Genomic DNA, 20,612 nt, shown 5'->3' with positions numbered 1-20,612 from the left:
CAGGTGTGGCCACACCTATCCTGCCACACCCCACCCCACGAAGTCGCTTGCCCCCGTGTAGAAACTCAGGGGCTCATTTCTGTGCCTGCATCATCATTTTTAGTATTCTATGGCTTTCCCGTCACGAACTACTCTGCTTAAACTAGGGCTCTAATTGGGGTCCTAATGGCGAGAGTTCCTTCCTTTGGATTTCATGGTCTAGAGACCCGGGTTGTCCGCACCAGTCCCTTCACACCACGAGGAGCTCCATTTAGGAGGTTTTGACATTACTCATTGAATAAGATTGCCTCTTCTACTCACATCTTCAGAATTGTTGACTCTGTAAATATTTATTAAATCAATAATTTATCTACCTCATGAGTTCATACATATTAAACTCCCCCCCCAGCTTTTTCATACATAAGCAGCTACATGCCGGGGTTTAGCATTTGGGGCCGGACGCCATTCTTTCTGGAAGGACTGAGTTGGTCCCTTTGTTGCTGAGGAGCCAGACTGCTTTTTGTGTTTTATTTGGGGACTGTTTCTTCTGTTGTCTTTTTTGTAGGTAAATTGATTTTTTTCTCTCTCTAGGTGTTTGGTGGAAATCCCTCACAATTTGAGTCTGTGAACGTTACCGTGTCTCAGAACCCACCATGCTTCCCAAGTTCTCCTGTGACACCCAAGGGAGTGTCTTGAACCAGAAGTTCCAGTGCATTTGCTGTCGTTAGATACGCCCTGTTATCCACGACCTGCACCTTTATTGTCCTTCGAACACACAGTCTGCCTTCCACGTGGACGCGGTCCCTTGCTGCTCCCGCGCGGGGTGCTTTGCCGTGTCCTTCGTCTTAGCCATGTGCTTCCCTTCCTCAGGTCGCCTTCCCACGTTGATGCTTCCGCTCACTGACGCTGAGACGAAGCTTCCAGTTTATGCCATCATGTCTGTTTGTCTCGTCAATCTGCTCACGGGATCAGGCGACCGCCCATTATCTTTTCTCGTCTTGTTATCTTTTATCTCTGTTCACAGGGTTTTGTTAATGTCCATGAGAACGCGAAGCCACAAACATTTTAAATTTTCTTCTATTTACTGAAGTAGACCTTCTTTCCAAGCGTATTCGTTATTTTTCCAATCCATGTCACATCCTTGTCTTTATCTTTTCCTTGCTTATTTACATGCGGACTGATTGGAGAGTAATGAACGTACGGTGTTAAAGCAACAGCTCTGGGTGCCCGATGGAGTGGTTCGACGCTTCCACACATCATCCAGAGCTCATCACAGTAAGTCGCCTACTTTGCCCCTCCCCCACTCAACCCCCCCTTTTCCACCCGTTTGTTGTCTATATTTAGGGATTTGTCTGCTTCTTTGTTTGCTTCCTTTTTCCTGTTTGTTCCTCTGTTTTGCTTCTTAAACTCTACACGTAAGTGAAAGCTCGTGGTGTTTGTCTTTCTCCGACTCGCTTACTCCACTCAGCTTTATACCCCTTGGGTCTGTCCATGTTGGTGCAAATGTCAGGATCTCATTCTTTTGTACGCCGAATCATAGTCCATAGGAGCCAGTAATTCCGCTATCTGGGGTATTTACCGAAAGAGAACAGAAACTAATTTAAAAAGATCTATGCGTGCCTGTGTTTACTACAGTGTTACATACAATGGGCAAGATGCAGGACCAGCCCCCGTGTCCATCTGCAGATGATTGGAGAAAGGAGAGGTGGTGTGTACACAACACAACAGCATCTTTTCTTTTCACTGCAGAAAGTTCGCATGGGCTGTGTGTTATTTTATTGCTATAGATTTTTCCTTAAATAAAAGCATTCTCTTCGGTTGTGTTCTTTGTCCATACATTCAGCACCCAAACTCCTTGACACCTTCTTATTAACAAAGGGAGGGTTTTAATCCACCCCTTATAAACCGTGAAAACCAGACTTCCACCCAGGTTCTATGACTGATAGCTGGTCTGGTGCTGGAGAGAGCTGGGGAGGACGCCGTGGCCACGGGCTATCCTAGTGGACGACTTCTGAGGGTGGCCTGAGGGGCCTGTTGGCCAGTGAAGGATTGCTTCACTGGAACATGAGATCTGGAGAGCTTGAAACGTGGTGCTCCGTGCGTGGGCTCTTGATACCTGGGCCGTGGGGTTTTACACAATCCAGCTCCTTCGACCCATGTTTCCCATGGAAGAAAAAAAAAAAAAAAGCCAGAATGTGCACTGATTCACAGAGATGAGCACAGAGCATGACGTGTTTTCCATATCTAACAACGACCAGGAGAAGGCCAGTTGGAAGGGTGGGACAGGGGCAGGCAGAGCAAAGAGTCGGCGGGAAGATCGGGGTCCCAGCGTCATACTTCTCATCCGCGATGTCTGCTGCCACACATACTTCAGATGTCAATCTGGGGAAACTCCCTTAGTCAGAATGCTGATGGCCTGAAAGCAACAGCAGCAGAGGGAATCACAGCTTTCAGTGACTCCGGAGAGTGAAGGAGCCAGGAGCCCAGAGAGTGCATGCTGACCCGTGGGCACCTGCAGACCCCCTGTGTTTGCACGTGCACAAGTGTGCGGGGCCAGCCTGAGTCCCACTGAGGCCTCAGCTTTTCCCACCTCCTGAGAACCACTTCCCAGCCCTCTCCTAAGGGGTCACCTCGACTCTTTGGCCAGGCGGAGCCACCTGGATTTCTGGGGTCACCGTTGGCCATCCCTCCTCTCTCGGCCTACCTGGGAAGCCATTCCCTGCGACTTTCCAGAAGGGATCATGCACCGTGGTGTGTGCCACGAAGTAATCAACTGATGCTGTGAGTCCATGGGAGTTTTTGAGTAAACAACTCCCATTTCTATAATGAATTCAAGGGACTGACAGAACCACTCTACCTTAACATACACGTAGGAAGACAAGAGCCAAATGCTGTGCTGGAGATTCTGGAGGGGAAGGAAGGAACTGATGGATGTGGGACCTCTCCCTCTCTTGTTTTCTTCTGATGGCCCGGAAGGTTGCTTTTTACCAGACAAGCTTCTTAGCATTGACCCCCAAGAGGAATCTGTGTTGCGTGAAGAGGTGAGGCTGGGCTATGCAGTACTGTCTGAGTTTTCCATGGACGCAGAGACGTCCTAGTCAGGTCATTTTTCAAAAAAAAACAAACAATGAAAGAGAAAGGAAGGAAGGAAGAAGAAAGAAGAAGGAAAAGAAAAAGAGAAAGAAAAATGTCTTGGTGGCCTAAATGTTGTATCTGCCTTAGCACAGTCGAGCCTGATGACCCCTGGGGGATGTGCTTGTCCTTCTAGATCTCTGGCACTCTCAGCCCAGGTTTAGCAGGAGGCAGAGGCCACAGAGGTGGCAAGAATGTCACTGGCAGGTGCCTGAGCACTGGGGTTCGTAGAAGTGAGAGGAAGGTGACCCATAAATTCTGCATTGCAAAAAAAAAAAAAAAAAGATCAATGAACCACAATCCCTAAATCACACCATAAATCCTGAACACCAAGCCCAGAACGTACCACTTTCAGGGCCCAAGGCTCAAGCTGAGCTCTCATACCCAGGAGCAAGCAGACACACCAATTCCAAGCCATGTGTACCCTGCAGAGCAATGATACCAGGGGACCCCAAAATTTATGTCTACACACAACCTCAGATGCAGACTTTCTTTGGAAATAGAGTCTTTGCATATGGAAATAGTTAAGAGGAGATCATCTTGAATTAGGTGGGTCCTAAATTCAGAGCCTGGATCTTTGTAAGAGTAGGAACGCCACATGAAGACAGAAGCAGGAATCGGGGTGATGTGTCTACAAGCCAAGGGACACCCACAACAGCAGGCAGCCACCAGGAGCAACGAGGGAGGAGGGAGTCTCTCTCTGAGCTCCTCAACCTTGCCACCATCTTGCTTCTGGCCTTCCAGCCTCCAGAGCCACAGGGAGTTTATTACAACACACTAAGAAACTAGTACAGATGGGGAATCAACAGAAGAGTGCAGTGCCATGCCGCCCACTGTGGCGTTTATAACTAATTCTAATAATCATGACAATAGGCCTACAGAAATTGGTCCTTTTTTTCCCCTAAAACAACACTTTCCCCTAAAACAACAAAATCTGCCATTTAATGCTTAAAGGACCATGTCCCCAAGTGGCCCAGTCTGTGGTTATAGAAGGAGCTCCCCACACCAACGCTGGACCCCATGGGAAAGGGAAGAATCACTCTGTGTCCCCGGTCTCCTTCTACTTCCGTGATGATCACAGGGCTTGTCCCATGAGCCTTCTGAAATAGGTGACCAGCGGGCTTCTCACTGGGGTTCCTCCTCCCCATATCTTGGGTTGCTCACCTATAGTAACACTGCCCCTGCCCCATACACAGTAGTGGCCACCCCTTAGAGTGGCCGAGCCCCACTGGGTCCTGTGTATCCTCACTTTCCTTTGTCTTCTGGGGCCATGGCACACAAAAAACATCATCAAATACAAACTGAAGACTCTTCTTTCTTCTCCAGCACTTGATACCCCAGCAAACAAATTCAGGCAAGTCAGTACTGGGAAGGGTCCCTGCCCCAGCTCCACGAGACAACTGGATGCCCCAGCACACACAAGGGTGGAAACTGCTCCCTTCGTGTACGACAGGCCTTCTCCATGTTCTCCTCCCTCCGCTATGGGGCTACTGGGTCATCACCTCCTGTGAAGCTCATGCTTTGCCTAAGAAGAGAAAAACTTCCTTTTCTAGGTCTTTCATCAGCTGAGTAAGTGAAATCAAAGCCCCAGTGCATGGCCCTAGATCCCAAGTGAGCCAGCATCCAAAGGTGCCTGGAGTCTGGTGTGGCCATGGTCCCCGCAGGACTCCCCAGAGTCTTCCACAGTGTGCTGCAGCTGGGGGCACTGCGTCACCAGGAAGCAGGTGGTCCCTTTCTCATGGTGAGTTCATCCACGTTTGAGGAATGGAAAGTTTTCTGTTAAACCATGGACGGCGGTCTGGCTCAGGGGAGAGTCAGCTTCAGAACCCACCCTCAATGGCCGCTCAGGATGAGAAGACAGTCAATGCTCTCCGGAACATTCCACAGACCAGGCAAGCCTCCTGGGACTGAAGCCATCAGTGCAAGGCAGAAGTCGAGTGTTAAAGTTAAAGCAGCAGAAGTCCTTTTACTGCTGAAGTTCAGGACCCCGCGTTCTTCATGTCACCCCCAGCCCCGGTTCCTTTTGACCAGCTGACCTCTCAACACATCTCCAGGGCATTATCCCACTGGGGCTTTGGGAAGTTTGGGGTTCCCTGTGCACCCCACAAGGCGGAATGGACCCAGGAGTCCTGCCTCTTACTCGTGACTCTAGCCACCTTTCCCACCTCTCAAGCGGCCTCCATATACGCTGTCATGGGAGGCTTTGTATTGAGCTGTTGGGCTTCCCTAGAGGCCTAAAGCCTCCCCCAGGGATAGCTAGTGAAGTGGGCCGTTGTCCCTGTGTTCTAGAGTGTCATCGCCGTCCCCATGTTCTAGAATACTGCCACTGTGCCCATCCGTGTTCTAGAGTGCCATCCTACCTGGATGGTCAGCCCCAGGAGGGGACAAAGCCAGAGCCTTAGCACGGGACAGCCTTGCCCACCTGCCCCTGCCTTCTCCCCCACACGCCTCCAACCCCGAAGAGGCAGCTCTCCTTCCAGCGGCAGGTGGTTAGAGACCTCCGGTGCCCACATCCTGAGATAACTCCACACCAGGGTTACGGTGAAACTGCGCCATCTAGCCCAGCAGGCCGGCCCTTTGTGTGACAACTAAAGGAACCTGGTAAATCCTCTTTCTCCCCACAGTGCATGTCTTTCAAACGCCCTTGCTTGCTAGGGAGTCACAAATCCTATTTGCCAGTCAAAACTAAGGGGAAAAAAAGTCTTTGTTTTCCTAGCTGGTATGCCTGCCCTTTCCTCAAGCCCCAGAACCCACGGCTTCCATAGGCAAGGAGCCTGAGAACAACAGGATTTATTGGTGATGAAAATACTCTTAAAAATACGATCCCTGTTCTGCAGCGGGCGTGCAAGTGCTGGGGACCCAGGCCGTGGCTGTCTCTAGTCGGGCATCGCTTCCCTCGCCCAGGGTGCTTCGTACCGTTCGTCCATGCTGAGCATCTGATGGGCCCACGACCCAGCAAACAGGAGCTCCCGGAGGCCGTGGTGGGGATCAGCCACGAAGGATAAAGACAAGGGAAAGAGGGAGAGAGACGGGGACTCCTCGATGCCCAGAAACATCCAGAACTACGAGAAGTCATGTGGGCTGTGGATTCCGAATCCAGATGAACAGTGTCTCAGGGTCTCTCCCCCAGTGCTCTCCTCTGGAAACTTGGCTTTGAGGAGGTCGTCCTGACATGTCCCGTCAGCCCTGCTGCAGGGACAGAGCCCAAAAGCCAGCAGAGGCCCATCTGCAGCGTGAGTGTGGTCCTCCCTGAAGAAGGCCATGCTGGTCTTCCGGAGACTCGAAGAAGCAGAGAGCTTTTCAGCATCAGGAATCCAGCTGACAGTCGGATGTTAAGAAGAGAAGAAAGGCAACTATCTTCTGTGTCTACAAGACGGAGAGCTGTGCTCCTTCAGACGAACATGTACCTGAAGCCCTCACGCCTAGAACACTTGAGAACGAACGGCAGCATTTGACATGTTTCATTTACTGGTTGGTCTTTAAGGGATTTTTGATAATGTTTGCTCCTCAAGACTGTGAAATAATTTAATTGTTCCCAATATCACTGATTGTTTTCATAACAAATGAGGTTCCAGGATGTATTTGGAGGTACCACAAACACTGCAAAGGATTTACTTTACTAATAATCGTATTTTTATTGTGTCCATTCCTTTGAATATCATTTTTCAGCAACGAGCAGCAGCTCTGACTCCTTCGACCGGAGATTTTCCATTCCTCTAACACATTACTGAGGTCTGGTGACAGTGCATCCGTGGAAATGCAGTGTCTTCCAGAAAGGAGTCGGCGTTTGCCAAGTTCTAAGCAAGGGGGCTTAAATTAGACATAGTCACTTGTCCTTTTGGACAAAACAAAAGCCCAGGAGGTCTGCGGATGTAATGAGCAGCCTCCCTGTATGGCCTCCGCTTTGCTTCCAGAAGGGGATGGCCACAGACAAGTGTGGTCAGCCGGCGTCTCTGATTCTCAGAACTGAAAATGCTAGAACTCAGAATATCCTCCATCTGCTAAATACCCAAAGGCAGCCTTCCCCCCATGCTTTTTTCTTGGGGGGGGGGGGCATTGTTTTGGTTGCTGCAGGAGTTAGTCAGTAAGGAAAAGAAACTACTGGTGGACTTGATCCCGAAGACCCGGCCAGCCTGACTGGCTGGATACGCAGGCTCGTGGCCAGCAAGGCAGGTCATCTGCGCACGGGGCGGATGTCGCTCTGACCGCTGGGACTTCGGTGTGTCGCCCCGTCTGTGCGTGCCGCCCCCACCCTCGGACCCCTCCCTTCTCCCTCATCCCCTTTGCCGGAGAGGTGACCTTTCCGAGTGTCCCTGCTGGACACTTCCTCCTGGGGACATCCCTGTCCAGCGATCTTGGGCGGATCCGTGCTGGCGGGCACCAGCCCTGCCAACTTGGGGTCCTTTCCCAGGGGCTGGCTGGCTGCTGACTCCTCCCCATCTGCAAGCCCCCCCCCCCCCACCATGTTAAGCAGGCCCTGGAGCAGAGAGACAGGATCACGGCGGACACCGGCTGGTTCCCCTTCGGACTCTCCGTCACCATGTGAGGCTCTGGGTCCACCGGTGTGGGATCAGAGGATGCATCTTACCCAACCTGGCCACAGAGATCCCCCCAACCCCCGCCATGGTGGGGGTGTCACCTCCCTGTCCCTGGCCACACGCCTGCAGTCCCATCGAATCTTTTCTCCTCCCCTCGCCCCTTATGTCGCTTTTTGGCCAAACCAAACCCTCCCTCTCCGAGATCTCCGCATGGAGTGTGGGCGCCCTTGGCAACAAGGCTGTTTCTGCCCAGGAAGCCTAATTAATCAGTCCACCAATTAGTGACAAAAAGCAAACCTCATAGTTGAGGTTTAGTTTATGTGTTGTCTTCTCTTGTGACCATGACTGGGAAAATCAGAGGCTGTGTGATCTGGGGGAGTCCCCCAAAAGGCAGGAACCCTTCCAGAGGGCTCTGGGCTACGTTACTCATGTTTCTGTGCGCGCATCACCCCCACGGCCGTCCGCGTTCCCTTCAAATGCGCCGCCTCCGCATCCTGTGGCTGAACTTTTCACTCGTCTTTGATTAGGACAGATCTGACCTATAGGCAATCGCCGCCTTTGTTGCTTAGAACGTTTCTAAGGCCGCAGCCCACTGCCAGGTTGGTTAACCGCTTGGCTACAAACACTGGTCCGGAGGGCATCCCTGAGTGAAGGATGCGGTCCCCAGCTCTGCTCAGTCAGGCGTGGCAGGGAGAGGACGAGAGGCCTCTCCTGACCCACCGGGAGCCGCAGCCGCCCCAGCCGGCCCTGTGGTCCCACAGAAGTCAGGAATGATGCACAGGCCCGGCTTCAAGAGGAAGCCGGAGGCTTACTGTGTGGGTGGCTTTGGAGGAATTGTCCTGGTGGGGTCTCTGGCATCCCCTTCATCCCGGGGAATGTTCTGAACGGCAGGACTTCTCCAAGCAAGCCCAGACGGTGCCCTGTGCCTGCAAGAGTCCTCTGGAGCTACGCGTTGCTCTGAGTCGTTGCATCTTGTGGACACACCTGATCCCGTGATCGTAGAAAGCTCAGGGCAGGGACTGGAAATATCCTCAATGTGGGCCCTAAGAAGACACTGGAACTGCAAGTCCCAGGACAACCCCATTGCTATTATAAAAGCCGAGAACAAGGAGCCGGCTATTTATACTTTTCCCTTTATTTGAAAAAAAGATTTATTTATTTGAGAGAGAAATGGTGAGAGAGGATGAGAGGGGACTGGCGGAGGGAGAGGGAGGAGCAGCCTCCCCCTGAGCAGGGAGCCTGACCTGACATGGGACTCGGTCCCCGGACCCTGGGGTCATCACCGGAGCCAAAGGCAGATGCTTCACCCACTGAGCCACCCAGGCTTCCCCCTATAGTTTGTTTTCAACAAAATGACAAGACAACATTTTCCCCTTATATTCTTGATGTCAAGTAAACGTGGTTTCTGGAATCCATGCAAAGAAACAGTAAACAATTTGTTAAACACTTACAAATCACTTAATAATAAATTTTGATGCAGTCGATTATTGATACGTTGCTCCCAAAGTTTTCCAAAATTAAGGGACCAACAGGGGAACGATAAAACCGCTTCCCTTAAGAACGTCCCCCAGATGTTTCTCCCCAGCGGTGCCCATGTCTGGGTTGGGTGAGTTGTGCCAGGCGCTGACTTGCAACAACCGGATTCCATGGGGAGAAAAACCGAGTTACTGCAACTTTATATGCATTCAGACAAAAGAAGGTAATAACTGTGGTTTTACTGTAAAATGAAAACAACACTAATGATTGTATTCATTAGAAAACCGTATCTGCTGGACTAACTGTAGCAGCTATGAAATTGGGGGCCATAATAGGAAAGCAAAATTAATTTCATTGAAGGAATTGAAGAATGATTTATTCACAGAGAATATCCATCCTATTTGAAACTTCACTGACTCCATTAAAAAAAAAAAATCCAGCTGTATCCTTCAAGACGCAGCTCAAAAACTCACGTTCCAGAATCTTGTTATTTTGTTGTTGTTGTTTTTAAGTGCACATTAGAAAACAAATCCTTACCATAGTGCCAATTCAACTCTCCCATGAGGATATTTTGCAGAAGTGTGTGGAATGATACTGTGAGTCCTGGGACTTGACCTTGCTCGCATCGGTGGGTCTGATGGCTGCGTCTTGGCCGTTTTTACCTCACCCGCGTGCCACCCGCCACAGGAAAAGTGAGCAAAGCCTGAGGGTGGGGTGCAGTGAGCTGGTTTGTACACAAGCACCTGGATCCAGCGCGGGTCACGCAGCACCCCAGGGAAGGTCTCCCGCATTCCGATACCATCCACCCCGCAAAAAGCAGCTCTCTTCGCTTCAGCAAAATGGATTTGTTCTGCCTGAGTTTAAGCTTTTCATAAATGGCCTCATAGATTCCTTAGCCCCGGCTCCCTCACCTCCACAAAGCATTCCTGAGACTTAGCAACGTGTTGTCTTCTATGAGCAGCTCATTCTACTTTCATTGTCCTATTTCGGTCTTCACATGGTTCACTTTGATTCTGTATGGGGTTGACTTTGTGACTCATTGCCATTGGGCAATGTCCAGGGAATGGGTTCATCTCTGGGCAGAGCTGAGCACAGTGGCGGAAAAGAGACAAGGGCCGGAAGTCTGGAGACCTCGCCCACCAGGGAGACGGTGGTGACTCACTTGGCTTCTCTAACCTTCGGTCGCTCTCTACAAATGGTGACCATGGATAAGGGTTCCATAACTTTGAAGGGTACCACGACAGATGAATGATGAAGAGGCCCTGGGGACAGCCAGATGCCCTGAGAGTAGAGCAGTGGGCAGCCTGTCATGTCAGTTATGTCCTGCACCGCAGTTGTCACCGATCTTTTTAAAAATCAGTTCTGAGTCCTGGTGGCAAAACCTCAGTTTCCTTTCTTGCTGCAAACATACACAGTTGTCAGCCTTCCTGTTTTGACACGTCACACACACTCATAGAAAGACACCCCTGTCCTGTCCCTCTAGATGCTGTCCTGTGTCTCCTCAAAGAGCTTGTTGTTTTAGGGACGTTCTCCCTGGGGGCAGGAGCTCCAGCAGCCGTGTCTTCTCTCCGCATTTATTCATTAGCCGCCGAGTGGGAAATCGGCCCCCTTTTCTTCTGCGTTGTTTTTAAGGACTTGAGCTGATTATCGAAATAAACAATACTCTTAAAATTTTCTCTCAAGTAGAATTGCTAATCCCACCTTACATTTTTGAAAAAAAATAGCGTAGGATCTATCTCTCCCTGAAAAATCTCACTTTCTCTTTTTACTTTCTCAAGAACTGGTCAAGATTGGGCACAGAACAAACACCCGAGTCCAACCGCCAACTTCCAAGTGTCCCAGAGGGAAACGAGCGGAACCACGACCACCAGAGCCTGTTGGTTCCAGGGTGAGTGGAGCTAGCCGACTTCAGGAACCGCCCGTCACGTGTTCTCTGCCATCCAGAGCTGCTTTGAAAACAGAAACGGCCATTTAAAAGTCGACCTGGCCGGTTAGTCTTGAAGGGAAATGACCTGACCGCGCATCCCTAACTGTCCTCCCAGTGCGGACGATGGGGCCATGGTGACGGGCTACACCTGCCTTCACAGTGGACGACACCACGGACGATGTCCAGCTTCCCTAATTCATGGTCATAATCAAAATCAAAGGGGGAGAAAAGCTACCACTCTAAACAAGATAATGTACGTTTGTTAGGAAAAGAAGTGTGCTTCTGTCCCATGAGGATTCTGGAAGAAATTTTACCCTAAAAGGCATCCTTTGGCAAATCTCCATCCAAGCAAGGCCAGAGCCAGCAGCCAGCAGCCAGCAGGTGCCCAGTGGCGGACAATGGGGGATGAAGTCAGGTGAGCAGCTTAGTGGAAACCAACGTGTGTGGCCACTCAGAGAGCAGGAGAACCTGACAAAGGAGGGACCAGGTGTGGTCCTGCCTCCTTTTACCTACCAGGGGAATCTAGGTGCAGTGGGGCCAGGCAAGGTCCCCTCTGCCACTGGTTGTTGCCTCCCCCAGGGGCCTCTACTTCAGTATGGATTTTTGCCTTCCAAAATCTCTATTACACAAGAAATCAGGAAAAGAAGGGGCTTAGGTACCCTCGTCCCTTTGACTGCCACTTAATTCCGTGGCAGGTCCCTTATGGATGTGATTAAGTTAGCAGTCTTGAGGGAAGATTATCCTAGACTTAGGGGGGACCCTAAACCCAAGAACAACGGTCCTTCCAAGAGGAAAAGAGAGGGACATTTGTGACACACGCAATAGAGGCAGGGATTGGAGTTGTGCAACTGTAAGCCAGTAAGCACCAAGGATTTCTAGAAGCAGCCCTGATTTCTGACACCCAGCGCCTCTAGGACCAAGAGAGAATAAATTTCTGTCATTTTGAGCCACCAAGTCCTTGCTAATTTGTTGTGGCAGCCAGAGGATACTAAGGCACAGAGGACCCTAGACCACTGGAAGGGCTAGAGTCAAACCCCAGGGACTCAGAGGTAGGCAACATCAGCAGCGTGGCCCCGTGCCCAGCCAGTGCCCGGTGCACGGAGACCGGGATGCCCGACCGCAGCCTGCCGAGTTGGGTCAGCGTGCAGAGGATGGAGACGTGCTGAGGACCGACTGAGCTCAGTGGTGATTATGCCTGTGGACATCCTACAAGCTGGGTCTGCTTTCCTAAGTCCTGAGCGGGCCGGGATAACTTCAGATCCTCAGTGTGGGTGCAGGAGACGGGAGCACAGAAAGCCAAGAGGGAACGTCACGGGATGAAGAGGGCCCAGCCTTACACCACACTTCACCATACGGGTGTCACCATGCTTCATCCTCACAGAAAACCCTAGTAGGCCTTTGTTTTGTTTTGGTTTTTGGTCTTTGTTTTGATCCAAGTGAGGTTAGAAATGAAGAGACAGAGCTGGACAGAGGAAATAATTGGCTAAGACCGTCCCCACCCCCAAACATGAGAAGGACAGGTCCACCACCCGTGTCCGCACTGTGCCGTGATCAGCTCCCAGGGACCATGGAGCGACACACAGCTCAGATCAGGAAACAGGAAACCTTGAAGACCAGCATGAGGGAAACGCCGCTGGCTAACTGTGTTAAGATGTTGAATTCAGATGAACATAAGGTGTAACCTCCCTGGGAAACCCCCAGGTAGGAAAGAGAATGTAACAGTGAGCACCGCAAAGCCATGGATAAGGTGCCAGCAATGGGGCGGAACCAGATGTAGACGAGACATTGACGGACGGAAAATGGCACCCTTGAACCTATCTTTCCCACAACCTCAGGCCAGTAGGAAGACAGGCTTGATAGAATCAGCTAAACCTTCTAGAACTTCCTATAACATTCCACCAGTCATCCATGGTATTCTCTCAAGAGTTGAATTTCTGGACTCATCAGGCACAGTATCCAAGAGGAAAGGAATCTCCAATTGAGTTTCCAAATAAATCAGTGAGTTTGTGTTTTATTAATGAAGATTAAAACCTAAAACAACCTGAGCACACTAGGTGAGGTCATCGGAGAAACTACTGAGAGCTCACCAAGCACTGAAGTCTGACGATCTGGAGGTCTGACCTCCTTAGGACCCAACGACATGGTCAAGCCCCAGCCAAGAGGGAGGGTCACCAGAGATGGGCTGTTGCGTGCAGTGAGCCCAGCCCTTCTGTGTTCTGCGGGGTATGGTTCTGAGTCCAGCTGTCTCCTGGCTGGAACAGGCTGACACTTGGTTTCCCAGGCTCCCCTGTCCCCTGGTGCTCGCAATTTCCCCCAAAGCCCGTTCCAACAGACTTCACTGGAAGTGGCTTCGGAGGCCCTCCATCATCGCCCCGTGTCCTCAACATCCGCCTCTACACCAGGAAAACTCATCGCGGTGAAATGAGAGCTCCTGGCCGGGTTCTGCAGCTGCCGTCCAGACCAGCCTCCGCCTTCCGCGGCCCGACCACATCTCCTAGTTCTTGCTGGCCGGGTTCTGCAGCCGCTGTCCAGACCAGCCTCCGCCTTCCGTGGCCCGACCACATCTCCTGGTTCTTGCTGGCGGCATCCTCGGGAGCAGGTCTGCACTTGTCGGCTGGAGCCCGCAATGGGAGCAAAACCCCAGCCGCTGGAGGTTGGCCTTTGGTGTGTCCAGCTAGACCAGGGGAGGAAATACTGGTTGTTGGGGGTTTTTGTTTGCTTTTGTTTTTATTTTATCGTTTTGTTTTGTTTTGTTTTACCAGAAACATATGTTTGTGCCCTATGAAGTTCAAGTCAGAGCCTGGACCTCGAAGGACTTTAATATATGCCCCTTTCGCATCAAAGTCCTGGCCAGCCAGTGAACTCCAGGTCAGTTCCGGAGTCCTGAGGCAGCCCAGCCCCAAAATCACAGAATTCACGACATTTTTGCACAGAGTTGCAGCTACCGGATCTATCCTTCATAATGATGTTACAAAATAACAAAAATACAGACATGAAGCACAATCTTGGGAATGCATTGCAGTGATGGCCAGAAAACAGTCTTCGGTTTCTTGTGAAATGCTGTATCTTAAAATTAAAAAATGACAGACTTGTGTGTCTTTGCCATCACAAAGTTACACAACATGTTTAAAATATCAAAGGACTGTAATGGAAAAATAGGAATCCACAGCTGTAGAACTTCCCATAATTGGGGGCACCCAACCCCGTGCAGTCTCAAAGACTCATGGTGGGCTTCTGCTCACTAAGAAGCCTCCTGAGGGACCCTCTCTCCGGGACCCGCTTGCGGCTGTCACTTTCCCTTTGCTCTCGTTGTCACTAACTTTGCTTAATGACCTCGTTCTCTGGGACTAACCATTTCTCCAGCAGAGGAACAGGCCTCGCTCTTCCAAGGTTGGAGTTGGGGGAATTGGCTCTCTGGCTGAGACCCCAGAGTGCGGGGGCAGAGCTCCACGTGGTGTGATGGGACCAAATGTTCAGTACATTTTTTTTTCTAAATGGATGTTCAATATTTTAAGTGGCACATCAGTTACTCTGGGGTACTCTTATCCAGTTCACTCCATCAGCTTCAATAAATGCCAAATTAAAAAGAAGAAGAAGAGAAAAAAATAGCATGTGTATCAGTGTGTGTATAGAGGGGAAGGAATTCAAACTTCTGAATGAAAAACATGGGAAATGAACCAGGCAGAGGAACAGGAAGCACCAAGAGAGGAAAGCCCTTGGGCTTTCCACAAACGCCCACCCTTAACCGCTCCCAGCAGGCGCCCTGCTTCCTCTGATGATGCCCCCCATCCTGGGGCTTTGTCTTCATATTTGGGTGCCTTTTTGGTAGGCGGAATAATGCCTCCCAAAGGTTTCCCCCTTCTATCCACAAAACTTCTTCCCGGACAAGGCGAAATGGAAGGGACTTGGAGACAGTGATGGAGGGAGGGGTAGGACACTGAGTAGAGGGATAGTCTGGGGGACCCCGGTGGGCCCAGTGTCATCACAAGGATCCTCGTGAGTGCGAAGGGGAGGCAGGAGGGTCAGAGTCAGGGAAGTGAGGACGGGAGCAGGAGCCGGATGCAGCGGCACGAGCCCAGGCAGGCAGCTTCTAGAAGCTTCTAGAAGCTGAAAATGCAAGGCAGGATGCTCCCGAGAGCCTTGGAGAAGAACGCAGCCCTGCCAGTGCCTCGATCATAGGCCTGTGAGATTGAGTTCCTGGTTCTGACCTTCAGAACCGTCCAAAACCATTAGGCTGTTTCAAGCCACTGCATTGGTGGAAGCGGCTAGAGAGGCCACTGGATACTCCCATGACCTCTGTGCTCAGCTCCTCAGGTACCTGCTCCCAACCACTTAGTCACCATGAGGGCTAAAGTGACCAGAGCTAATGCAGGTCATCACACAACAGAACCCACATGTGGGCCAAGTCCGGAGTCCATGGGGCTGTGCCGGGTGAGGGTACGGCCCTGGGTTGAGGCAGGCTTCCAGGCCCCTGCATCCATACTGGGCACAGTATGGAGTTCACCGCCAGTCTGGAGTCTACCCCGTTTCAGCCTATGCAAAGTACAAAAGAAAGTTCTAGAACCCCTGGTGCCCCTAGGGAACTTCCCATCTTGGCTGGAGAAAGAAGACTGGGACCATGTGAATGAGGGCCTGCTGCGGGAAGACTCCCAGCGTGCAAGCCAGGTTCCTGCTCTAGAAAAGACCACGAAGACCCTGGCGGGGCCCAGAGGGAGCTGGGGTTAGGGGGAGGGTTGTGGGTTCTGCTCTTACTGGACAAAGCAGCATACCTCCGACCCCCATTCTCACCCTTCAAGGTCCCTGTCCTTGGAGAGAGGGGGTCCCCCTGGCTGACTGAGGCTGCCACCCCACCCAGCCTTTCCCCACTGGGCACGAGCTGGAGCCGGCACAGCCAGCCAGCGTTGAGGCGGCTCGAGTTCCAGGAACATCCCAACGGGCAGCACCGGGGCTGGGTGCCATCAGCAATTCAGGACTTTCAGACTTTTTCAAAAGGAGTCCCTGGGCAGGGAGGGCTTGCCCCCAGCTGTGGCTAATCAAGCTTTGGAAGAGCTGTCTGCCACATTCGCAGAGAAAGACCCACGACAGCGGGCAGAAATCGTGAGCGAAAAGATCTCATCATGTATGGGCCCCTCTTGCGGTGAGGAGATGTGAGTGGGGTGCCCGTTGGTTGGGGTCTGCATGCGGGAAGGACCAGCCAAGCCACGTCTGTCTACCTGGTAGCCTCTTCCCCACGAAGGCAGAGAGCCGAGCTGTGGGGGAGGCAGGGACAGACCTCCGGTTACCGCCAGAGCGCACACTCATTGCCTTTGCTTAGAGCAACTCCTCTGAAACCCCACACTGAATGTGTATTGCCTTATCCCACTGTGTCTCCTTCCTTTCCCCCGAGCCCCGAGCCCCAAGCCCCCGACCCAGAGGTGTCCACTCTCATCTCTGCTTTCCTGCTGGCGGCAGATCTGATGGCCGGCATCTTGCTGTTCGGGCTGAAGTTCAGCCCCCAGAGTAGATTGTGCCTCCACTTTGTGCCTTTTGCATGTGGGGACAGGATGGCTTCCCCTGTGGGCTCCTGGCGATGCTGTCGGTGGGTGGGAGTCGGGGTCCACACAGCGAACGCGAGAAAGGCTGGTGGCAAGCCCCAAGAAACCGCGGGCGTTGAGCCACAGGCAAGGTTCATGGAGAATACAGGTGATTTATGGGAAAATAAATACGTAGCACAAATCAAATGTGCCTATTTCGCCCAGTTCATCCTCCAAGTAAAATCACAACAACAAGAAATACTAATTCTCATGCCAGACGTGGGTCAAGAGTCAGGAAAAGATGGTCCCCCCCCACATTACCTGGAAAAAGGGATCCTGAAGGAACCACCTTAGATTTCCCCCAGTTGCCCTACCCCAAATTCTCAGGAGGCCACCCCTGTACCCAGGATGTGAGCCTCAGGTCGGACCCGACGAAGGGCTGTCTAAGAACAGAGCTGGGATTTTCCCAGACTGGCCATCTGCTTGGGACATCCAGGAACCTCATATCATAGAAGCTCATTGGACATTATCAATTCCACTCCATCAGTGGAGAGCAAGTTTTGCAAGAGGCAGGGCCGATTATCCTGGGGCACGCGCGGCACACGGGGCATTCGGAATGACTATTAGCATTCATCCTTTGATGTTTTCCAAATGGCCTACACAGGGGCTGTCAGCACGAAGACTTATTTTATTACATTTTCAGATGTAACTGGGAAATCTCGTTTGGAGCCACCGTTTGGAGGTTAAAACAGCACAGACTGATTTTCTGGAACGGGGAAACAAATTGATCCCAGAGAAAGTAGCACAAGGAAGGGCAATAAGCAGCCACAGGGAAGGAGGAGAGAGTGGCTGGGGACATGCGAGGCTGACCCCTGAGTGGCCTAGAGCGGCCCTGCCCCCAGCCTGGCGCCGTCCTCCCCACGGATGCCCGGAGTGGATGTCCTCCCTTGTCGGGGCCTCTCCTCGCTCGTGAGCTGAGGGCTTCAGCCTGGGGCCGCTTGACTCCTCGCCCCACTGCAGTGAGCAAGGGCTGGGGTTTCTATGGAGACAGCCAAATATTTGGATTCATAGATAACTATATTTAGCCCCTGCAAGGGTCTGGCCCCAGCTTCGGATGGGGGCCATGGGGTGGGTCGTGTAAATCGTGGTGCACCTGCCTGGCTGGTCTAATCGTTGGAAATAATCTGGAGAGAAGTCCCTGCTCCTCCCTGAATATAGCTCAGGGTGTTCAGTAAGAGGGGGCTGCAGGCTGGGCCACGTCTCTGCATTCAGGTGTGCGTGTGAGCGCCTGTGCGTGCACAAGCGTCATGTTTGTAACTGGGCCAATGCACACATGAGTCTGATTGTGCATATACGTGTGTGCATTGCACATGGACTTGTGTGTACAGGTGTGTGCTTCTTTGCATGTGTGCACACGTGTGTGCGTGTGTGTGCGTGTTGTTCCCCCGGACAACACAGCTATTTCCAGATAGACCAAGTGCGCCCTCAGTGGTTCATGCCCAACCTCGCCAGTGACCTTCGAAGCTGGCAAGTTCCCTCTGAGCAGGAGAGGACGAGAACCCGGCTGGTGATCTCTCCGCACCGCAGGACGAGCCCCTGTTAGGGCGTGTGAGAGCCCGTCTTGCCACAAGCACCCGTCTTCACAACGCCACACGCTGCAGCTCAAGTGACAGTGAGAGAAACCAGCCCTCGGCGGAGCCCACACTGGGGGACTGATGGGGAACGTTCCCTTTGAGGGGTCGCGGGCAGAGGCCCTTTTAGTCTTCACGAGGAGGGAAGGTGGACGCCAGGCCATCCGCCACACAGAGGCCCCTGCTCTGTACATGGTCACTGCAGGGGAGAGGCGGTGGCTTCAGGCTTTGGGGGGTCGGGGGTCGGGGGCTGCTCTGCGCAGCTGCCGGGATGGGGCGGACCAGGAAGAAAGCAAACCTCACAGGCCGCAGGTCGAAACTGACCCTGCGGGCGGGGAAGGGCCTGCCTTGGGCGGCTCCTGCAGAAGCCCTGCTGGGTCTGAAGGCTCCCTGGGTCCGAACTAGGCTCTCGGTCACCAGGCCCCACCCGTGAGTCTCCTTCCTTCTCTGAGACTCAGTTTCCTTATTTGTGAGGGGGACATGAGAGACCTAAAGGAACTGGAAGGGTCGAGGGGGGTGGATGGGGGCAATCCCTAGAAAGTGTTCACAAGGCGCCTTCTGGGCAGGAAGTGGCTGCCAAGCCAAGCTTTCTGCCAGCCGGCGCGGGGCCTGGGGACCACCCTGGGGACATGCTCAAGGGGGAGCGGAACCCAGCTCAATCCTGAACGCACGGGACCAGCTCAGCTCCTTAGAAAGGTCGGCTAGAGGAAAGAAACATCAGAAATATATATTTGCAACCCCAGGGTTGCAAATAGCTGGTGAGGCAGGTGATGGAATCAGGACGTCCTGGCCCCATGCAGAACGCGCCGGGTGGGATGCCCAGGCCGCGTGGGCAGGGGCACCCCCGTGGCAGGATGCGAAGAGGGTGAGGAGGAGGAAAATGACTTCTTGGAGCTTTTGCTCTATCCCAGGAGGAATAGAGGAGACCCAGGGCTTCCCGAGAGAAGAAAGAGCCCACAGGGGGCCCCTGAGGGAGGCAGTCTCAGGGCCCGGAGCTGCCTGTCTCCGTGAGGGACTCCGAGAGCAGTCTGTGGCGGCTCCCTCTCTAGAAACACTTCCTGCCTCCCAGTCACCGTCTTCAAGATGACTCATCAGAAATCCTACAGTACTGCTCGGGCAACTGTGAAAGAAGCAGGGACCCCATCACCAAGAGCTGTGAGCCAGCTCCCAGGGTCAATGCTGCCCCAGGGGTGGCACACGGGGCCCCTCCCCAGCAGGGACCCCCCCCCCAGCTTCCAGAGTGGGCGGCCCACTGGCGATGGCACCTGCCAGACCACATCTGCCTCCCTTGCGGGCAGGACCAGGCCCGACTGTTCCCCAAGGAGAGGCCGAGAAGCAGGCCTGGCTCCTCTTCCGTGTCCTGCGGGCCTGGGGACCTTCCTGGAGGCCCACAGAACGGACCAGAAGCCCCAGGGAGCCTCGCAGACGTGTGGCCTCCCCGGGAGCGTCCGAGCCGGCCTGGACGGCCGCGGAAGCCAAGCCTGAGCCTGACCAAACCCAAAGAAGGATCTGGGAGACATTTAACAAACCCCACAGCCCTGAGGACATTGTCTTAACCAACAGCTCAGCACAGAATGGGTTTAATCTCACTCCTGGAAACCCAGGAGAACAGAAACTTGCCAGCGAGGTCCTGAAGGGAAGCGGAAGGATGTATAAACCAGTAATTACCAGCGAGGCCTGTGCGCGCCGCATTTTTGCTAAATTCGCAATCGACTGGAAGAATCAAAAGAGTCGCCTGAGGTGAAAGTCTCCGTTCGAGGTGTGCGTTTAACTGACAAAAATCAAGTGGGAGATTACAGGGGCGATGTAGTCCTACCGGAGCTTACAGACTCGAGGAAAGGTTTCTTTCTGAGGAAAAATTTCCACTCAGAGTCCGAGGAGGGGGAGAGGCTTGGGCCTCGCTGGGCTCACGCGGGCCGCTGGGCTTCGCTCCTCGGGAGGAGGGTCCGCCGTTGCGGGGTGAGGCACGAAACAAGGGGTCCCTGTTCGAGAACATCTCTCAGTATCGAATCGCCCTCAGGGACCGCCTTAACCAGAAGAAAATGTCTCAATGAACCACGAGCAAGACATCTTGATTCCCATCTAGTCACGATGGCCCTGAAAGCTAGACATAAATTATCAAAACACCCTTTGAATGCTGGTCCATGAGGAGCTTCAAAGGGAATTTGGAACGCCCCGAAAAAGTGGGAAATTACCCAAGAGCAAGACTAGCGGAGCTCAGGCGGGCCCTCGCCCCCTGGACTTTGCCCTGAATCGGGAAACTGGGCGCCCAGTGCCAGGCGGGGCCTGCCTCACGCACTCGCCTGACGAGGGGTGTTTTGTGAGCATCAGCTGCAGATGCACGCGTGAGACCCTGCCAGGTCCTCTGGGTGCCCCACGCATATTTCTCAGCAGCGAGAGAGGGGGTTTCTCCTCC

Source organism: Mustela nigripes, chromosome 4 (assembly GCF_022355385.1).
Source record: "Mustela nigripes isolate SB6536 chromosome 4, MUSNIG.SB6536, whole genome shotgun sequence".
Taxonomy (NCBI): Eukaryota; Metazoa; Chordata; class Mammalia; order Carnivora; family Mustelidae; genus Mustela; species Mustela nigripes.
This window is presented reverse-complemented; position numbering follows the sequence as displayed.